The sequence below is a fragment of the Mirounga angustirostris genome, unplaced genomic scaffold, assembly GCF_029215605.1.
Source record: "Mirounga angustirostris isolate CCGP_5_RB_7025 unplaced genomic scaffold, mMirAng1.0.hap1 SCAF_1, whole genome shotgun sequence".
Taxonomy (NCBI): Eukaryota; Metazoa; Chordata; class Mammalia; order Carnivora; family Phocidae; genus Mirounga; species Mirounga angustirostris.
Genome location: NW_026991709.1, coordinates 25,721,253 through 25,742,628, shown reverse-complemented (window position 1 = coordinate 25,742,628; position 21,376 = coordinate 25,721,253). Strand labels below are relative to the sequence as shown.

At 36.9% G+C, this 21,376-nt stretch overlaps 1 protein-coding gene across 5 annotated transcripts in view; it reads left to right on the top strand.

Annotated features, from left to right (window-relative positions):
* CHODL (chondrolectin) overlaps positions 1-21,376 on the top strand; it is a 296,447-nt gene that overhangs the window by 107,849 nt on the left and 167,222 nt on the right. For all 5 annotated transcript variants that reach the window (XM_064579987.1, XM_064579995.1, XM_064580003.1 and 2 more), the window contains one exon: positions 21,100-21,189. The gene's annotated coding sequence lies outside the window, so the exon portion shown is untranslated. The remainder of the gene's footprint in view (positions 1-21,099; positions 21,190-21,376) is intronic.

The following is a 21,376-nucleotide window of genomic DNA, read 5'->3' as shown; positions in this document are numbered from 1 at the left end:
GAAAAACCTTTTTCTGGATCCATTTTGTATTTACAGTAGTTATAGTAGTTACCAAATGTAACACCTATATTTGATATCTGTCTTTAAAATAGTGAGGCTGGGGGACAGAAATGCAACCCACTCTCCACAGCCAGTTTTAGACCTATAAAAGCAGACTGGCTACAGATTTGTTGTAATGTTCAGAACTTCAAAAGTTTGAAAAAAATTTGGTTTATAATGATTTTCAGATGAGACGAAAGAACACTCGATTATTATTGAGTCATCTTAAATTTGAAAATTGAGATAAGCACAATTACAGAAATATATAAAATTACTATTTCCTGTTTGGAAGGAATTTTTATGACCTACATTGTTCTTGTGTCATCTATGCGATATAAACAGCATAGTCTATAGACCAGCTTTGGTAAGGGATGGTAGTGATACATTTGAGTAATCAGCAATTGAATGGCTGAGGCAGACCTAAATGCATTATAGAAGCATATTAGTCAAAGTTGTCATTTATGCAGATATAAATAAGTAAGTTTGACAAATCCTTTTGGAAAATTTTAGATGTTTGCCAAATCACAGTGGAAAATTTTAGAATTTATCTGTTAACCAGATTGACTAGATAATGAACAAATCTGGAACTTACACAGCGCTGTTTTACAACTATGAATTCAAGATCAAACATGACTCAAATACATGACAAAACTATCTAGGAATATAGTGTGATTTGTGTTTCTAATTACATTTAATTTTTATTTTTATTTTAAAAATTTTTATTGAAGTATAATTAACATACAGTGTTATATCAGTTTCAGTTGTACAATAATAACGATTCAGCAATTCTAAATTTCTCAGTGCTCATTATGATAGGTATACTCTTAATCTCCATCACCTATTTCACTCTGGTAACCACCAGTTTGTTTTCTATATTTTAAGTCTATTTTTTTGTCTCTTTTTTTTTCTTTGTTCATTTGTTTTGTTTCTTAAATTCCACATACAGGTGAAATCTTAATTCCAATTAGTATTAGTTTGCTGGGGCTGCTATAACAAAATATTACTGACTGGATGGTTTAAACAACAGAATTTTATTTTCTTATAGTTCTGGAGGCTGGAAGTCCAAGGTCAAGGTGTTGGAAGGTTTGGTTTATCCTGAGACCTCCTTCTGTGGCTTGCACATAGCTGCCTTCTTATGCCCTCACGTGGGCTTTTCTCTGTGTGCATGTATCCCTGATGTCTTTAGCGTTCCAAATTTCCTTCTCATCTAAGAACGCCAGTCAGGTTGGATTAGGACCCACCTGAATGGCCTCGTTTTTGCTTAATCACGTCCATAAAGACCTGATCTCCAAATATGGTTACATTCTGAGATACTAGGAATTGGGACTTCAACATATGAGTTTTGGGGAGATACAATTTAACCCATAACACCAGTGGGGCTCATACATCTGCCAATATTTGCCAAGCTAGGCATAGGTGATACACTAGAGGTGTGGTCCCTGCCTTCAGGGAGCTAATAGGTTAATGGAGTTCTCATCAATTAAGAGTTAAGCCAACAAGTAACTGCATGTATGGGGACAATGATAAGTGCTCTGAAGGCAATGAAAAGAGCAGGTGATGAAGATCAACAGGGTTGGGGGGGTAGGAAATGATGTGAAATCTGATTAGATGGGGTCCTTAGAGAAAGCATGTCCATCAAGGAGCTTTTTTTTTTTAGGTGTGAGAAGCTGTGTTTGAAAAACCAAAAAGGGGTCAGGGTATTTCAAGCACAGTTAATAAAGGATTGTAAAATGAGATTGTTTGCAGGGCCACTGGGTGTTTGGATTTGTGGGGCCTTGTAGGCCTTGGGAAGGAGTTAGGGTTTTATTTGAATTGCAGTATGAAGCCCTGGAACATGTTTAAGACAAGTTTTTCTTTTAAAAATCTTACCCTGACTGCTGAGGTGTGGACTGGAAGGGATGGAGTGGGCACAGGGAGCTCAATTAAAGGCAGTGGTTCAGGGCAATGGTGATGGTGGATTGGATGAAGGTAGTAGCAGTGCAGATGAGATTCAAAATACATTTTAAGGGTAGGAATGTCAAGAGTTCCAGATGAGTTGTATGTGCTGAATAAGGAGAGAGTAGAACCAAGAATGACTCAGGTTTGGACAGCTGAGTAGATGTTGGTGCCGTTTGCTCTGAAGGAATAGACTGGGGGAAGATTTACAATGGGGAAGGGGGCTGGGAGGGGGTGTTGAGATCCAAGAGTTTATATTTGCTCATGTTGAGTTTGAAGTGCCCATTAGAGAGTCATAGAGCTCTTCACTTAGCAACATGCTATGAAAGCAACAGCAACAACAAAAGTATTTGAAGTTAGGATAAAAATATACTCATTTATTAATGATCACTAGTGACCCATAATTAAAATAGTGTCTGTGAACTATTGGGACTTCATCAAGATGAAAAGTTTTGCACAGCAAAGGAAACAGTCAACAAAACTAAAAGGCAACCTATGGAATGGGAGAAGATATTTGTAAATGTCTTATCAGATAAAGGGCTAGTATCCAAAATCTATAAAGAACTTAACTTGCTTTTAAATTATGGTGTGACTAAAGGGTTAGGTACAGCTTTGTCTTTTCCTCCTACACAGTGGAATAGATATTGGATAATTGTACATGGCATGGATACCTGACTCAGTCAAAGGGCCTCATCTTCATGTTTCTAACTAATTTGATGATGTTGTTATTAAAGATGTCTTCGAGGGGCAATGTCCAATTATTTGAAAACAAAAGATGTCATGTTATATTTTAGAAGTGTGATGGAAGAGTATTTTAGAACTTTAATGAAAGTACCAAGCAAGATGCTTTTAGCATGACTTTGCAAATTGTACATCTGGCAGAGATTCTAAGAAATGTTTGGCCCCTCTGGCTTAGCGACTTTAGTGACTTAGTAGACTCCCCATAACAGTTTCTTAAATATATAATGCTCTAGGCAGAAAGACAGGATGATAAAAAGTTTGCTGTTGGTGAAGGAAATAAATAGTTTCGCTTACCCCCACATTATTGTGGCCTTAAAAAGAACCTTGTGTTTCAATAAGTTAAGAAAGGCCTTTTTCTTTTTTTTAAATGTCTCTTAATTAATGAAATAGTATAATGAATAACAGTAGTCAAGAAAATAAACTAGAATCTCATATGCATAAAACTGTCAAAACGTGTATGACAGGACATCTTCTATAGATAGACATAATAAAGAGTTGAATATGATTTTAAAGGCAGGAAAAGAAATATTTTAGCTATTTTGTCATTATCAGCTTCCCCGGAAGTTTATTTGGCAGGAAGGATTCTATTTTCAGTGTTTAAATTGCTCCTAGGAAGAAAGTGATGTTTAGTAGGAGAAGTTCATTACCAAATAGATCAGAAGTCTTGGTATTTGTGCTAAAAGGTTAATCTTCATTTACTTACATAATGATGGTGATAATCAGTAGAGCATGCATTTGAGTTGTTTTTTCTAATAGTAGTGACCAATTTTATAGGGTGTTGTAAAAAATAGATATAATTTTATTTTTAAAAATAATTTCTTCATTTTACAGATATGGAAACTAAGCTCCAAATTGGTGAAATGTGCCTAGCCCACAACTGGTTAGTGGAGGGACAGGGGCCAGAACCCAAGGATTCTGATTTTTTAAGGCTAGTGTCTTTCAATTCAACAATGTTGCATTTTGTAGCCTGGTTTCTTCCTTTGGTAAATAAAAAAATACTTGGGCAGTTTCTTTGTTTTTTTAATTTGTTTGTTTAAAGAGAGAGAGACAGAGAGCATGAGTGGGGGAGGACCAGAGGGAGAGGGAGAAGGAGAATCCCAAGTAGGCTCCCCACCCAGCAGGACACAGAGATGGGGGGGTGGCCTCTACCTCAACCCTGAGATCATGACTTGAGCCAAAATCAGGGGGCAGAGGCTTAACCAACTGAGCCACCCAGCATCCCTGGACAGCTCCTTTTTAAAAAGAACTAAGTTTGTACTTTGTGAGAAATACTAACTGAATGAGAACTCACTTAGTTTTTGTTAGGGATTTTTACTGTAGATATAAGAAGATTTGCTAAGGGAGGGTGGATAGGTTTACAACAGTGTGTGTCTCTATGTGCTTCCACTCAAACATACTGGCATCTTTGGACCAGCAGTGATTCATCTTTCCTACATAACACAGCTCTAATTGTCCCTCAGATCAGACCGTTTTGCCACCACTGTCCAGAATGAGGGAAACATCCTCTGGGCAATATTTTGAGAGATGCTCCCTGAACCATATGAATTAAATTTGTCACTTTATTTATTTTTTTTTAAAGATTTTATTTATTTATTTGAGAGAGAGAATGAGAGAGAGAGAACACATGAGAGGGGATAGGATCAGAGGACGAAGCAGACCCCCCGCCGAGCAGGGAGCCCGATGCGGGACTCGATCCCGGGACCCCAGGATCATGACCTGAGCCGAAGGCAGTCGCTTAACCAACTGAGCCACCCAGGCGCCCTAAATTTGTCACTTTAGATTTCGTTAACCTGATTTCCAACCTGATTGTGTTAGTTGACAAGTTTAAGCTAAGGGAATAGAAGTTTTAGACCCCCACAAATATATTTATTTTTCTTTAATCCACATCTAAATAGATTTTCAAACATTGAAGAAATAGAAAAATACTGCAGAATATATTAAATTTCTCTTTAGGTATACTGCATACATCTCAGTAAGTTTAACATTCATATCCATGGTTAATATAGCAGTTTTCAAGCCCAAGCTTTTTACGGATTATATATCTGATATAGAAACTACACAGTATATCAGTGGTGAATGCAGGAGGAGACCCATTCTGAAAGAGTTCAGTGCTAGCCGCATCAAAACAATTCTGCCAGAAAGTTTGGAAAAGCCTGTGAAGACTATTACAAACAGCTAAATATAGTGGAAGAGAAAAGATGTAATATATAATATTAAATTTGGCAAATAAGAAAGGGGAAATATTTTTTCCTCTTGCCAAGGAACCATAGGATCTTTACATCATTTATATTGGCTTTGCTAACCGGAAGTATTATTTACTGAAATGCTGATGTTGCAATTCTGCATTGACCTTAGAAGAGATTTTGTTGCCTAGAGAATTGCCAATGCCAGAAGTAGCCAAGACAGTTTCATTTGGTTTCCATTAAAATACTGACCTGGTTTGACACTGATTGATTTGTGGTGACTGGAAGGACCAAAATTTTACAGTGACTTCACTGAAAATGAGATTATTATTTTAGAACTGAACTTCCATTTGGTCATTGACTATATCAAGACTTTTAAGAAGTTTTACAAAGGCAAGTCAATGCAGAATATTTTTGGAGAAAGATAGGAAATCTAGTTGTCTCATATTTATTCTGGACAAATTTTCTTCTGCTTCATTTGACAGAAGTGACACATATGAAGAGTAGGTAAGAAATTGTGCAGGAGGTAATAGATTGCTTTGTAGAGTTATTGTAATTCTGAGGACCAAAAATCACAAAGAAGAAAGCAGCCCCATACCAACCTATACCAGGATAATTATACTCATAGCTACACATTTCATCACAGATCTATCTATCTCATCTCTCTCATCTCTTTCTCTACCTCTCTATAGCTATATATCACACTTCATATCACACATCATATCACACATATACATAAAATATATATGATATATTATGTTTGTGTATATATTTACACAATTATATATATATATAATTTATGGCTGCATGTTATTTATCTACAGCAAATCATGCATACATATCTTATGCATAACCATGATATATATAATAGCACACATGATATATTTATCTGTGATGAAAATGTGTGTGTGTATACATATATATATATATGTATATACACAAACATAGAGAGAGGAAAAAGTGATCAGAGAAGTGAAAAACCAAACTAGACCAACTGGTGGTATGACAGAGAACTTGTTCTAATAGAAGATCAGATTCAAGACCAAATGAAAATTAGATAACCTGGAAGAGATGGATGCATTCCTAGAGATGTATCAACTACCAAAACTGAACCAGGATGAAATAGAAAACCTGAACAGACCTATAACCACTAAGGAAATTGAAGCAGTCATCAAAAATCTCCCAACAAACAAAAGCCCAGGGCCAGATGGCTTCCCATGGGAATTCTACCAAACATTTCAAGAAGAATTAATACCTATTCTTCTGAAACTGTTCCAAAAAATAGAAACGGAAGGGAAACTTCCAAACTCATTTTATGAGGCCAGCATTACCTTGATCCCAAAACCAGACAAAGACCCCATCAAAAAGGAGAATTACGGACCAATATCCCTGATGAACATGGATGCAAAAATTCTCACCAAAATACTAGCCAATAGGATCCAACAGTACATTAAAAGGATTATTCACCATGACCAAGTGGGATTTATCCCTGGGCTGCAAGGTTGGTTCAACATCCGCAAATCAATCAGTGTGATACAATACATTAACAAAAGAAAGAACAAGAATCATATGATCCTCTCAATAGATGCAGAAAAAGCTTTTGACAAAGTACAGCATCCTTTCTTGATCAAAACTCTTCAGAGTATAGGCATAGAGGGTGCATACCTCAATATCATAAAAACCATCTATGAAAAACCTACAGTGAATATTATTCTCAATGGGGAAAAACTGAGAGCTTTCCCCCTAAGATCAGGAACGTGGCAGGGATGTCCACTATCACCACTGCTATTCAACATAGTATTGGAAGTCCTAGCCACAGCAATCAGACAACAAAAAGAAATCAAAGGCATCCAAATTGGCAAAGAAGAAGTCAAACTCTCACTCTTTGCAGATGATATGATACTTTATGTGGAAAACCCCAAAGACTCCACCCCAAAACTGCTAGAACTCATACAGGAATTCAGTAAAGTGGCAGGATATAAAATCAATGCACAGAAGTCAGTGGCATTCCTATACACCAACAACAAGACAGAAGAAAGAGAAATTAAGGAGTCGATCCCATTTACAATTGCACCCAAAATCATAAGATACCTAGGAATAAATCTAACCAAAGAGACAAAGGATCTGTACTCAGAAAACTATAAAATACTCATGAAAGAAATTGAGGAAAACACAAAGAAATGGAAAAACGTTCCATGCTCATGGATTGGAAGAACAAATATTGTGAAGATGTCAATGCTACCTAGAGCAATCTACACATTCAATGCAATCCCCATCAAAATACCATCCACTTTTTTCAAAGAAATGCAACAAATAATCCTAAAATTTGTATGGAACCAGAAAAGACCCCGCATAGCCAGAGGAATGTTGAAAAAGAAAAGCAAAGCCGGCGGCATCACAATTCCGGACTTCCAGCTCTATTACAAAGCTGTCATCATCAAGACAGCATGGTACTGGCACAATAACAGACACATAGATCAATGGAACAGAATAGAGAGCCCAGAAATGGACCCTCAACTCTATGGTCAACTAATCTGGAGACCAGATCACCTGTCATCAGATCACCCAATCCACAGACCAAGGCATGGCGATTGAATTCACCTCACAGAAGGACTCTAGTGCTGGCTGAATCATCATGGGTATGAATATAGATTAACCCAAAGCAGAAAGGAATGCCAATCTGAAGACCTGAGTACTGCTGAATCACAGAACATACAGGAGCAAATCTTACTCTGTGAGCCCAGAAGCAAGCAGAACAATGGATTAATTACCATTGTTGACTATACTATTTATTGATGGAGAACCTCTGAAACAGAGTCAAATTGTTTGGCTGCTCTGGGCTAGAGTTTCATACTAAGGAAAATTCATAGTGATTTTGATGATAATTCCTTTGATAGATTCATCAAACACATATAAGTCTTAACGTTAGAGTTCAAGCACATGTAAGTCTTCAGAGAGAGAAAACATCTCAATGTTATACTCCATAGGGAAGTAACAAAGGTGCATTTTGGTTTAGATGTAGAGGCTAAGTGAATAATAAAAGATGACAGAAAAGAAATGGATGAAATATTTCTCAATGGGATATTGGTTGTCAGCATCAATACAATAGACTTTATAATTAGTTTCTCAAAGACAAGCTCTCAAAATAGCAAAATTATGTTAAAGCTGTCAAATATGGATCTTGAAATTATAGTGTGATCTTTAGCTTAAACAGTTGCAGTTGTGGAAGTTAATGGGATAAAAACAGGGGGCACCAACAAAAACTTTCCACAGTTTAGTATTGGGGGCAATAATGATGATGGTGATGGAAATGAATGCAAAGGTCAGCATTAATGAAGATATAAACACCTAAAAGATGTAGATTTTTTTCTGTGAATCAACTTTTTATATGAGAAAATGGTGATATAATGGAAAAAGCACAGATTTTGAGTCAGAAAGAACATGGATTCAATTTCTGTATTCTCAACCACCGGCTATACTGTCTTGAGCAACGTTTCACTGTTTTTTTGTTGTTCTCTGTTGTCTTTTTTCCCCCCATTTTAATTCTACCCTAGTTTCAAGTATACAATATAGTGATTCAACAATTCTGTACATACTCGGTGCTCATCATAGTAAGTGTACTCTTAATCCCCTTCACCTATTTCACCCAGTCCCCCACCCACTTTCCCTCTGATAACCACCAATTTGTTCTCTATAGTTAAGAGTCTGTTTTTTGGTTTGTCTCTTTTTTTTTTTTTCATTTTGTTTCTTAAATTCCACGTATGAGTGAGATCATATGGTATTTGTCTTTCTCTGACATTTCACTTAGCCTTATAGTCTCTAGATCCATCCATATTGTTGCAAATGGTGAAATTTCATTCTTTTTTATGGCTGAATAATATTCCATTCCACATCTTTATCCATTCATCTGTCGATGGCCACTTGGGCTGCTTCCATAATTTGGCTATTGTAAATAATGCTGCAATAAACATAAGGGTGTATATATATATTTTTTTTCAAATTAGTGTTTTTGTATTCTTTGGGTAAATACCCTATAGTGAAATTACTGGATCATATGGTAATTCTATTTTAATTTTTTGAGGAACCTCCATACTGTTTTCCATAGTGGCTGCACCAATTTGCGTTCTTACCAGTGGTACATGAGGATTCCTTTTTCTCTACATCCTCACCAATACTTGGTTTTTTGTGTTTTCAATTTTAGTCATTCTAACAGGTGTGAGGTAATATCTCATCGTGGTTTTGATTTTCATTTCCTTGATGATTAGTGATGTTGAGCATCTTTTCACTTGTAAAAGATGTAGATTTTTGAATGTGATACCGAACTATGCTATGTTGAAACTTGACACAACCCAGGGTGAAGGTGATTTTAGTTTATTCATTCTCAGTATTTATGCAAGCCATATACCTGAAACAATGAAAATGATGAAAATCCTGTATTTAGCAGAAAATGATGATCAAAATAAGTCATTGAATATAGACTCATGGGAAAATGTGGCCATGTGTTGTTTCTGATTGACAGAATCCCTGGATTCAGTCCTTATAGAAGACAAGGTTTCTATCAACAAATCAAGTTTGTACTGAAGCAATAGGAGGAAAGAAAAGAAGAAGAATGTAAAAAAATAAAGAATCAACAAATCATAAAAATGATAGTGTGAATTTTGTGACAACAACTTACCAAATAGCACAAGTTTACACTTTTGAAAGTAATAAGCTGTAGCCAAGACCCTGCTCTGAGTTTGGGGGTTGGTATATTAATTTTGATGCAGAAAACATATACTCTAAGAGAAAAATCCTATTCAGATCAATAAAAAGAGAGAGAGAAAGAAAAAAAAAAAGAGCTCCTACAGAAAACCATCATTTCTTCTGATTTTGAAAAAGACAATTCTATCTTACAATGTAGGGAATTATAATTACAGTTTCAGAAAAACTCAAAAAAGAGTGACAAAAACAGAGGATACGGCTAGTTTGATGAACGTTCCAAAAATGATGACTTGAACTGAAGCATCACTTCAAAGAACTGAACAAGGAATTAGCGTGGATCCAAAAAAGTTTACAAGAGAGAACACAGAGATGGTTTCCAGATTAGACCTTTGCTGACAATCCAGCTGTGTTTATCATTTATGAATCCCTGAGGAAAAAAATAACAGACTGATGGAGAAGAACTGCTGGTTGGCTCAGAGTTCAGAGAGAAGAACACAGAGAAAATGGCTGAAAGTGCTGGAAAGATGTGTTGGTGGAAGAATGGACTTTGTGATTCAGATTCAGTGAGCATACTGCCACATGTCACTGACTTCCTTTCATTTATATACTGAAGATATATTGAAGACAAACAGCATGACATTAATTAATTTGAAGTGAACTGTTCCTATTTGTATACAGATTTTTCTCTGGGAAAAAGAATTGATTTAAGAGGGAATCAATCATGTGCCCTTGGGTAAAAGTAGGTGTGTTTGCAAGAAACCCATCCAGACTCATAATATTTGGGAAAAAAGAAAAGTAACCACAACTATTTTCAAATAAATTACATTTTTATGAAGATTTTAGTTTTTAGATGGTTGAATAATAGTGAATTAAAATATATTTGGGAGATTTGCAATTTGTAAACATTCAAAGAATTTTTATTTATATGATCAAATAATTATAAAGAATGTCATTTAAACACGTTGAAGAAGTAAGCATCTCTGGAGATCCTGCCATCTGTGACAATATAGATGAACCTGGAGGATATTATGGTAAGTGAAATAAGCCAGCCATAGAAGGACAAATATTACATCATCCCACATCTATAAAAAGTCTAGAATAGTCAAACTCATGGAAGCAGAGAGTAGAATAGTAGTTGCCAGGGCCTGGGGGGCAGTAAGAAGGTATTGGTCAAAGGGTGCAAAGTGTTAGTTATGCAAGATGAATGTCTTAGAAATCAATTGTATAGCATACTGCTTATAGTTAATACATCCTATGCTTAAAATTTTGCTAAGAGGTAGGTCTTATGTTAAGTGTTCGTAGCACAAAAAGAATAAATAAAATGAAGAAGTCGAGAGGAAACGTGGAAGTGATATGTTTATGGCATTGATTGTGATGGTTTCATGGGGGTATAGTTATCTCTAAACTCATCAATTGTATACATTAAATATGAACAGACTTTTGTATGTCAGTCATACCTCAATAAAATGCCTAGTTTTAAAAAAATACCTCAGTGTATTTCCATTGCTCTTAAGATAAAGACCAAAATTTGAACATGGCCTCTAGGCCCAAACATAGCCTGACATTTATCCTCCTTCTCTACATTTCATTTTTTTATTCACAGTTTTCATTCCTACTTGTATTCTCCATCCACTCTATTCCTCAGTGTGATTGGCTGCTCATCACTAAAGGTGATTCCCTCTTTCTAGATGACCCCTCCCCCTTATACCCAAGATCTCCTTTGCCTCCTACTTCTACTCTTCCTTGCCATTGTAGGTAAATCTTCACTTCTAAGAATCCTTCATTGGCTTCCTGCCCTTGGCCAGAGGTTCCTCTAAGTGCCTTTCTTTGTTCGTACTTATCACAATTATAACTTATTTTAAATTGTGCTATATTTAAATAGCCCCCATCTCTCCCATGAACGCTCTAAGAAGGCTGGGACTTTGTCTAGGACTTTTGTACTTAGTAATTTATTCTCATATAATGACTGACACAAACTAGGTATTTGATAGTTTTTGATAAAATTAATACAAACGAATATAAATTAAGCATGTGTAATGAATTTTGGTAGTTGCTTACAGTTAACTAAATTAAGTGAAAGCAGAATAAATAAGAATATTGCTATTAACACAAATGGACTCATGTCTTCAAATGATTTGCATATGTGGTTATAGCAATTATCCTATCATTGTGTTGTCTGAATGAAGGTCATTTGTAAATCAAATACAGCTTTTGCTTCTGAAATTGGTGGTTGCCACTACCAATTAAAGGATAGCATTTTATGTGTAGGCTCCATGGAAAGGATTGATGCCTGTACCGGCTAATAATATCACGGTTATCTAGCTGTAGTTTGGTCTTTGAATACAAGGGCACATAAATATACTCATGTACTCACACTCTCTCATAAATTCTCTTTGTAGCCAACTTTCTTTCTTTCTTTTGTTCGTCCTTCCTTCCATCCTTCCTTCCTTCCTTCCTTCCTTCCTTCCTTCCTTCCTTCCTTCCTTCCTTCCTTCCTTCCTTCCTTCCTTCCTTTCTTTCGGAGATAGAAGTTTATTGAGTACACTGTGAAGGAGTGGACAGCAAAGGAGAGACTGCTAATCATGCCTACTTTCTCATTCAACCTATAATCAGCAGTTTTGCACTGGAATAAGCATTATAAGGCACTGTAAGCCTCATTTTTTTTTAAAGATTTTATTTATTTATTTGAGAGAGAGAGAGAGAGAAACAGCATGAGAGGGGAGAGGGTCAGAGGGAGAAGCAGGCTCCCCGCTGAGCCGGGAGCCCGATGAGGGACTCGATCCCAGGACTCCGGGACCATGACCTGAGCCGAAGGCAGTCGCTTAACCAACTGAGCCACCCAGGCGCCCCTGTAAGCTTCATTTTAACATAGACTGTCTCTTTCATCTTTGTATCTCCAGGCCCTAATAGAGTGGGTGGTTCATAATATGCACCAAAAAATATTGTATGATAAATGTGTGCATTTAATGGATAAATGAATGCATAAAACATGTGGACCTCTATAATTAATATATAATGCACATAGTTCATTCAAGGTTATTTGAGAATCGAGAATGCCATATGTACTTGGATACTTGAAATTTTGTCAGTAGTGTTGGTTCTTTCCTGATAAGATGATGAGTAGAGTGCTGTTTAATAAGCGAAACATTTTGGGCGCCTGGGTGGCTCAGTCGTTAGGCAACTGCCTTCGGCTTGGGTCATGGTCCCGGAGTCCTGGGATCGAGTCCCACATCGGGCTCCCTGCTCGGCGGGAAGCCTGCTTCTCCCTCTCCCACTCCCCCTGCTTGTGTTCCTGCTCTCGCTGTCTCTGTCAAATAAATAAATAAAATCTTTAAAAAAAAAAGAAAAAAAAATAAGTGAAACATTTTAACCAAAGCATTGCATGCCTGGAGACTGCAATCAAGCTGCTGATGAAGCTGAGTAACAAAGGCAGACCGACATTAGATTAAAATTTTTAAGAAGCTTAGGGGGAAAATCTCAATGTTTTAGCAAAGCAAGTGATCATTTGTCATTCAAGGCACTCATTAAATGCAGTACTGGCGACAAATCTAATAGAATATGAGAGACTATGGCACTTGTATTTTCCTTGGCAGCAAATGCTCAAGTGAAGTTTTGGTTAATTGTTTGAGGGTATTAAAGAAATGCATTAAAAGAAAACCAACTGAAGAGAAATGCTGTGAAGGAGTATTTGAGAAGGAGGGAAGCCCACAGTTGATAATGATGCATTGCTGTTAAACATAAGCAACCTAATCCAATTTAGCTGCTTCATCAGAAAATTTGAAAGGCAAGTATTTGTTACGTTTCAGTGACCACCCACCCAATATATAAATCTACAGTCAGTTTTGTTGGTGAGGTTATGAAGGGTTTTGTACTGATTGCTGACTCTAAAGCTGGGTTAGAGTTAAATTTACTTGGAAACTTGGAATTTCTTTTTTCATGCCCTCCATTCATGATTTATGCTAGATTATATTTTCTGTGAAATATAAGGTAATATATCTCATTTTGGGTTATTAAAAAGCTAGGAAATTATGTACTTGATTTCTAATCTTATTTCATAAATATGCAACATTTCTCTTCCTGTAAACTAAGGTTTTCAGGCCAGAAATTGCTCAATTTTAAGAGAGATGCTCGTAATTTTCTTTCTTTTAATTATATAGTTTTGTATCTGATTTTTTAAACCACAATAAGGGAATCTGTCACTATTATTTAACTCTCATTTGAATATTTTATTTCAGTATTGTGCCTTCTTATATGATGCTGCAGGTTTGAATGACCCTCTCTAGGGGCTGGTACCTGGTGAGAGAATCCACTCCACTTTCTCCATGAATAAAAGATCTCGTAACATCTTTATGAAATGGACCCTGGAGTGGGGATAGAGAAAATCATGTAGGTAGAAGAAGAAATAAGTCTCTGCCATTACAGAAACAGAAATAAGCTTAGTTTCTTGCTATTACATTTTCTGGGAAGTATAACTTTAAGGGGCTGTTACGGGCTGAATTATGTCCCCTCCAAATTCATATGTTGAAGGCCTAACCTCCAGTACCTCAGAATGTGACCTTTAGAGATACGGTCTTTAAAGAGGTAATTAAAATGGGGCCATTAGGATGGACTCTAATCCAGTCTGACTGGTGTCCTTAAAAGAGAGGAAATTTGGACACACAGATATCAGGGGCTTACGTGCATAGAGGGACACCCATTAAGAGGGTTTGTTTGCAAGCCAAAAAGAGGCCTCCAAGAAACCAAATCTGCTGACACCTTGATCTTGGACTTCTGGTCTCCAGAACTGTAAGAAATAAATTTCTGTTGTTTAAGTCACCGAGCCTGTGACATTTTATTATGGCAACACTAGAAAACAAGCACAGGAAAATTAAAGATACACAGTGAGCCATGTTTCATGCCTTGTACTCACCTCACATGTTGATATCACTCTCAAGTTCTTTTAGTTCTTTCATTGAAGGATAGAATAACCTGCTCATACAAATCTATTTTTTAAATAGTTTAACTGATTCACAGAACTACATGGCTGAGTATTCAGCTAATAGCCTACCTTAAAGTTTCTAGTTCTCAAAATATTAAGTGAATCAGCAAAAAATATAAGAAAGACATGATGTTGATTGAAAAGCAACTTTAAAGACCTCGGATTAGTTAGGAACTCCACTTATGGCTGCAGTGTAATTTCTGTCAGAATGTGCTTAGTGATGAGGATTAAATAGTTTGTCATTTGCAAATATAGTGAGAAATATTTTTCAGGACAGGACTGGAGGTTGCATGGATGAAGCCTCTCCCACCCCACCCCTCCTATTTTAAAAGAGTTGATATTATCGAGTGTGAGGGCTTCAGACTTCAGGTGGGTTTGGAGGAGAAAAGCCCTAACAAAATTGAGTTGAAAGAGTGTTAGAATCTATGCTGAAGGTAGGAATTTCAATAATGTGGAATTTTGATAGTTGTAACTTAATTAAGTGAATAAGTAAATTTCAAACTATAAAGTTTGATCCCAATTTTGAATATGCCTAGAAAAAATTCTGTAGGTATTTTCTTAAGAGAGAAGGAAATGTTTATTTAATGTAAAAAATCAGAAAGGAATAAAAATCCATGTATAGGGTAGAAAAATCTTTACTGACTGTCTAAACAATTATAGGAATGTAACCTTGAAAATGGCATCCCATCTGCAACGTGTCAAGAGTCACAGCCTGCCACCCCCCACTCCCCCGCTGAGGGTGGAGAACTTCTTACATCAAATACACCCATAAAAGTTTAGGTTTTACATTCCTTCATCTTTTAATTTCAAACTGTGTTATATTGGAGTTCATTATAATGGCATTTGAAAAAATATTAATATCTCCATGTATTTCAATGTCTCATTTATTATTAAAGTTCATATGTTGATATTCAAAGGCTAAGCCTTTGAAAGACTTATCAGCATATAACCTCTTCAATAACAATAACAACGTTAGCTAAGGAATTACTTTGGGGACAGGAACTATTATAAACCATCTCAGTGTAGCCTTGTGACACTTCTCCCACTCACTGTGCTTTAGTTTCTGTAGATAATGAAGTAGGCATTATTTTTTTTTTATTTTTTTATTTTTTTAAAGATTTTATTTATTTATTTGACAGAGAGAGAGATAGCGAGAGCAGGGACACAAGCAGGGGGAGTGGGAGAGGGAGAAGCAGGCTTCCCGCCGAGCAGGGAGCCCGATGTGGGACTCGATCCCAGGACCCTGGGATCATGACCTGAGCTGAAGGCAGACGCTTAACGACTGAGCCACCCAGGTGCCCATGAAGTAGGCATTATTAATACCACAACATTGGAACACTTTTTGAAATAGATAAAACATTACTGACTTTGATTTGGAATACAAGGTTAGGACTATTGTAAAGGATTTTAAAGTAAAATTAAGGCAAAAATTTGAGAGCAATGCCAAGCAACCAGTTTAAAAAATGACATCCATAAGGTGAATAAAAAATTCAGGAGCAGGTGAAATTGGTTGCATTTTGAATTGGTTTCAGAATGTAGTTTTACCTTAATAAATGCATCAATTGCAGTCTTCTTGAATGATTATCTTTAATCACCATCCATCTTTTGCATTGGTAATATATGGCATGGCATGAAGCCTTTTTGTACTTCCAATGATTATATTAAGTTGATTTAAACTTTCAGTAAGATTTTATCATTTTTTTTCTCCTTTAAATTTTCTCCTTAAACCAGAAAAAAACTTTTCCCATTTGCCTTATCTTTTTTTTAAATTTTATTTTATTATGTTAATCACCATACATCATTAGTTTTTGATGTAGTGTTCCATGATTCATTGTTTGCATATAACACCCAATGCTCCATTCAGTATGTGCCCTCTTTAATACCCATCACCAGGCTAACCCATCCCCCCACCCCCCTCCCCTCTAGAACCCTCAGTTTGTTTCTCAGAGTCCATAGTCTCTCATGGTTCATCTCACCCTCTAATTTTCGCCCCCCTTCATTTTCCCCTTCCTGCTATCTTTTATTTAACATATAATAATACATTATTATATGTTAAAAATATATATATATACGCTTAACGACTGAGCCACCCAGGCGCCCATGAAGTAGGCATTATTAATACCACAACATTGGAACACTTTTTGAAATAGATAAAACATTACTGACTTTGATTTGGAATACAAGGTTAGGACTATTGTAAAGGATTTTAAAGTAAAATTAAGGCAAAAATTTGAGAGCAATGCCAAGCAACCAGTTTAAAAAATGACATCCATAAGGTGAATAAAAATACATTATTATATGTTAAAAATACAAATAATACATTTGTTTCAGAGGTACAGATCTGAGATTCAACAGTCTTACACAATTCATAGCACTCACCATAGCACATACCCTCCCCAATGTCTATCACCCAGGCACCCCATCCCTCCCACCCCCCACCACTCCAGCAATCCTCAGTTTGTTTCCTGAGATTAAGAATTCCTCATATAAGTGAGATCATATGATACATGTCTTTCTCTGATTGACTTATTTTGTTCAGCATAATACCCTCCAGTTCCATCCATGTCGTTGCAAATGGCAAGATTCCATTCCTTTTGATGGCTGCATAATATTCCATTGTATATATGTACCACATCTTCTTTATCCATTCATCTGTCGATGGACATCTAGGCTCTTTCCATAGTTTGGCTATTGAGGGCACTGCATTGCTGCTATAAACATTGGGATGCATGTGCCCCTTTGGATCCCTACATTTGTATCTTTGGGGCAAATACCCAGTAGTGCAATTGCTGGGTCATAGAGTAACTCTATTTTCAGCTTTTTGAGGAACCTCCATACTGTTTTCCAGAGTGGCTGCACCAGCTTGCATTCCCACCAACAGTGTAGGAGGCTTCCCCTTTCTCCACATCCCCGCCAACATCTGTCATTTCCTGACTTGTTAATTTTAGCCATTCTGACTGGTGTGAGGTGGTATCTCATTGAGGTTTTGATTTGGATTGCCCTGATGCCGAGCGATGTTGAGCACTTTTTCATGTGTCTGTTGGCTATTTGGATGTCTTCTTTGGAAAAATGTCTGTTCATGTCTTCTGCCCATTTCTTGATTGGATTCTTTGTTCTTTGGGTGTTGAGTTGGATAAGTTCTTCATAGATTTTGGATACTAGCCCTTTATCTGATATGTCATTTGCAAATATCTTCTCCCATTCTGTTGGTTGTCTTTTGGTTTTGTTGAGTGTTTCCTTTGCTGTGCAAAAGCTTTTTATCTTGATGAAGTCCCAATAGTTCATTTTTGTCTTTGCTTCCCTTGCCTTTGGTGATGTTACTAGGGAGAAGTTGGTGCAGCTGAGGTCGAAGAGGTTGCTGCCTGTGTTCTCCTTTAGGATTTTGATGGACTCCTGTCTCACATTTAGTTCTTTCAACCATTTTGAGTCTATTTTTGTGTGTGGTATAAGGAAATGGTCCAGTTTCATTGTTCTGCATGTGACTGTCCAATTTTCCCAACACTATTTATTGAAGAGACTGTCTTTTTTCCATTGGACATTCTTTCCTGCTTTGTCAAAGATTAGTTGACCATAGAGTTGAGGGTCCATTTCTGGGCTCTCTATTCTGTTGCATTGATCTATGTGTCTGTTTTTGTGCCAGTACCATATTGTCTTGATACAATACAGTAATAAAAGAAAGAACAAGAACCATATGATCCTCTCAATAGATGCAGAAAAAGCATTTGACAAAGTACAGCATCCATTTTGATCAAAACTCTTCAGAGTATAGGGATAGAGGGTACGTACCTCAATGTCATAAAAGCCATCTATGAAAAACCCACAGCGAATATCATTCTCAATGGGGGAAAAACAGAGCTTTCCCCCTAAGGTCAGGAATGTGGCAGGGATGTCCACTATCACCATTGCTATTCAACATAGTACTAGAAGTCCTAGCCACAGCAATCAGACAACAAAAAGAAATCAAAGGCATCCGAATCGGCAAAGAAGAAGTCAAACTCTCACTCTTTGCACATGATATGATACTTTATGTGGAAAACCCAAAAGACTCCACCCCAAAACTGCTAGAACTCATACAGGAATTCAGTAAAGTGGCAGGATATAAAATCAATGCACAGAAATCAGTGGAATTCTCATATACCAACAACAAGACAGAAGAAAGAGAAATTAAGGAGTAGATCCCATTTACAATTGCACCCAAAACCGTAAGATAATTAGGAATAAATCTAACCAAACAGGCAAAGAATCTGTACTCAGAAAACTATAAAATACTCATGAAAGAAATTGAGGAAGACACAAAGAAATGGAAAAACGCTCCATGCTCATGGATTGGAAGAACAAATATTGTGAAAATGTCAATGCTACCTAGAGCAGTCTACACATTTAATGCAATCCCTATCAAAATACCATCCACTTTTTTCAAAGAAATGGGACAAATAATCCTAAAATTTGTATGGAACCAGAAAAGACCCCGCATAGCCAGAGGAATGTTGAAAAAGAAAAGCAAAGCTGGTGGCATCACAATTCCAGATTCAAGCTCTATTACAAAGCTGCAATCATCAAGTAAGCTTTGTTTTTAAAGAGTAAGGAGTTAAAAAATAAATTTTATGATATTTATCTTGGAATAGAAGCTCATTTTATTTTCTTGTGACATAATTTTGATTTTATATCACTTAGAGGTAGAATTAAACTGATGTTGAGATGGAAGGTTGAAAAAATACTTTGATTATTTCCATGCTTAAGACAAATGAATTTAACTGATTACTGCTTAATGAATTGCTAAGCTATTGACCATCAAAATGGCTGATGGAATTGATTATACAGAAAATAGCCACTCTTTTCCAAATGATTGAGTGATGAGAAAGCTCTCATTTGCCAGTCAGCCTTTATGGAATGGTCCCTGGAAAGAAATCTTAACTGGCTGTGTGCACAGCTATTAGAACAATGAGAAATAATTGCTACATAACTTCTGGCTTAGACGCAAGTCACTTCCCACATGAGCAAAGCTTAATAACACAGAATTTAAGCAATGATATTTCAGTGTCAGAATGCTCTTTAAATTAAGAATTCCTAAGTTAGACTGCTATGATTTGCTGGTGTTTGCTGTTCTGAAGAACATTATGTAGCCTTTATGTAAGTTTCTTTTTAATGTAAAGTAGGAATGTGTATGAGATAATAGTATGTGTATTAAACATTGCTATATCTTCTTTAGTAGATGAGATGGAAATAGATAAATGTATTGTGCTTTCCCGTTTTTTATTTTTATTTCTTTAAATTTTCACTTGACTAATTGATTTAAGCACATGAGGAAGAAAAGGAGAAGATACCTAACTTGCAGTCAGATACACTTTCTAAAATACTATTAAAAATTTCCCCTGAAATGTCTTTCTTCCCCATTCTATTATTAGAGTTTTCTGTGTGTATTGCCTAAAGAAAGAAAAGAATGCAGAGAAAAATTAATCTATTCACTGGCCAAGGCAAGAATATGGAAATCTTCATGATGATTTAGAGAAAGAATTTCTTTTTTTTTTTTTTTAAAGATTTTGTTTATTTATTTGACAGAGAGAGAGACAGCGAGAGCAGGAACACAAGCAGGGGGATTGGGAGAGGGAGAAGCAGGCTTCCCGCCGAGCAGGGAGCCCGATGTGGGACTCGATCCCAGGACCCTGGGATCATGACCTGAGCCGAAGGCAGACGCTTAACGACTGAGCCACCCAGGCGCCCGAGAAAGAATTTCTATTCAAAGTCTAGATGGGGGCACCTGGGTGGTTCAGTCGGTTAGCCTCTGACTCTTGATTTCGGCCCAGGTCATGATCTCAGGGTTGGAGATCGAGCCCCATGTCAGGCTCTGCGCTAAGCATGGAATCTGCTTAAGATTCAGTCTCTCTCTCTACCCCTCCCTCTACCCCCACCTTGTGTGTGTGTGTGTGTGTGCGTGTGCTTGCACACTCTCTCTCAAAATAAATAAATAAAATATTTTAAAAAATACTGTTGCTATTTAGGAGGGAGGAAAGGAGGAGACAGACTTGAGGAGCCTTACAGAAAAAATGGAGAGTTGATGCATTTACAGGGACCAGGGACTGAGGACTAGATGTGATGGAAGATGTCTGTGCAGAGGCCACAATGGTTGACCAAGAGATGACTAGTAATGGAATGTTTCCAAACCAGCACCTCGAACTTAGGTGTAACCCCAAAGAAAATGGGCAGTAAAAGGACTGAATTTGAAAAATTAAGAAAAAAATTTTGAAAAATTAAGAAGTCGTTCTTGCATATTTGAGTTTGTGAACTGATATTCAGAGCTGCTTTCAATTCAAAATGCCACTATAGACTGAATGTTTGTGTCCTCCCAGGAGGTTGTGTCCTCCCAGGAGGTTGAAACTTAATCCTCCATGTGATGGGACTTGGAAGTGGAGCTTTTGGCAGGTTGATTAGGTCATGAGCATAGAGCCCTCATGCAGGGTAGCCTGCCTTTCTAATTGAGACACTAAAGACCTCCCTTTTCTCTCTCACCGTGTGAGGACATAGGAGAAAGCTGTTTGTGAACTAGGAAGCCAGCTCTCACCAGATACTGAATCTAATGGCACCCTGATCTTGGACTTCCCAGTCTCCAGAACTGTGAGTAAGAACTTTCTATTGTTTATAAGCTACCCAGTCTGTGCAATTTTGTTTTAGCAGCCCACCCAGACTAAGATAGCTGCCATCTGCATGGAGAAGGCAGGAAATTTAGTCTTTAGTTGTAATCACACAGGTCCCAGCCACAGGGCTGGGAAAATGTTCTCCAAACTAAGCTCACCTTTTCCGG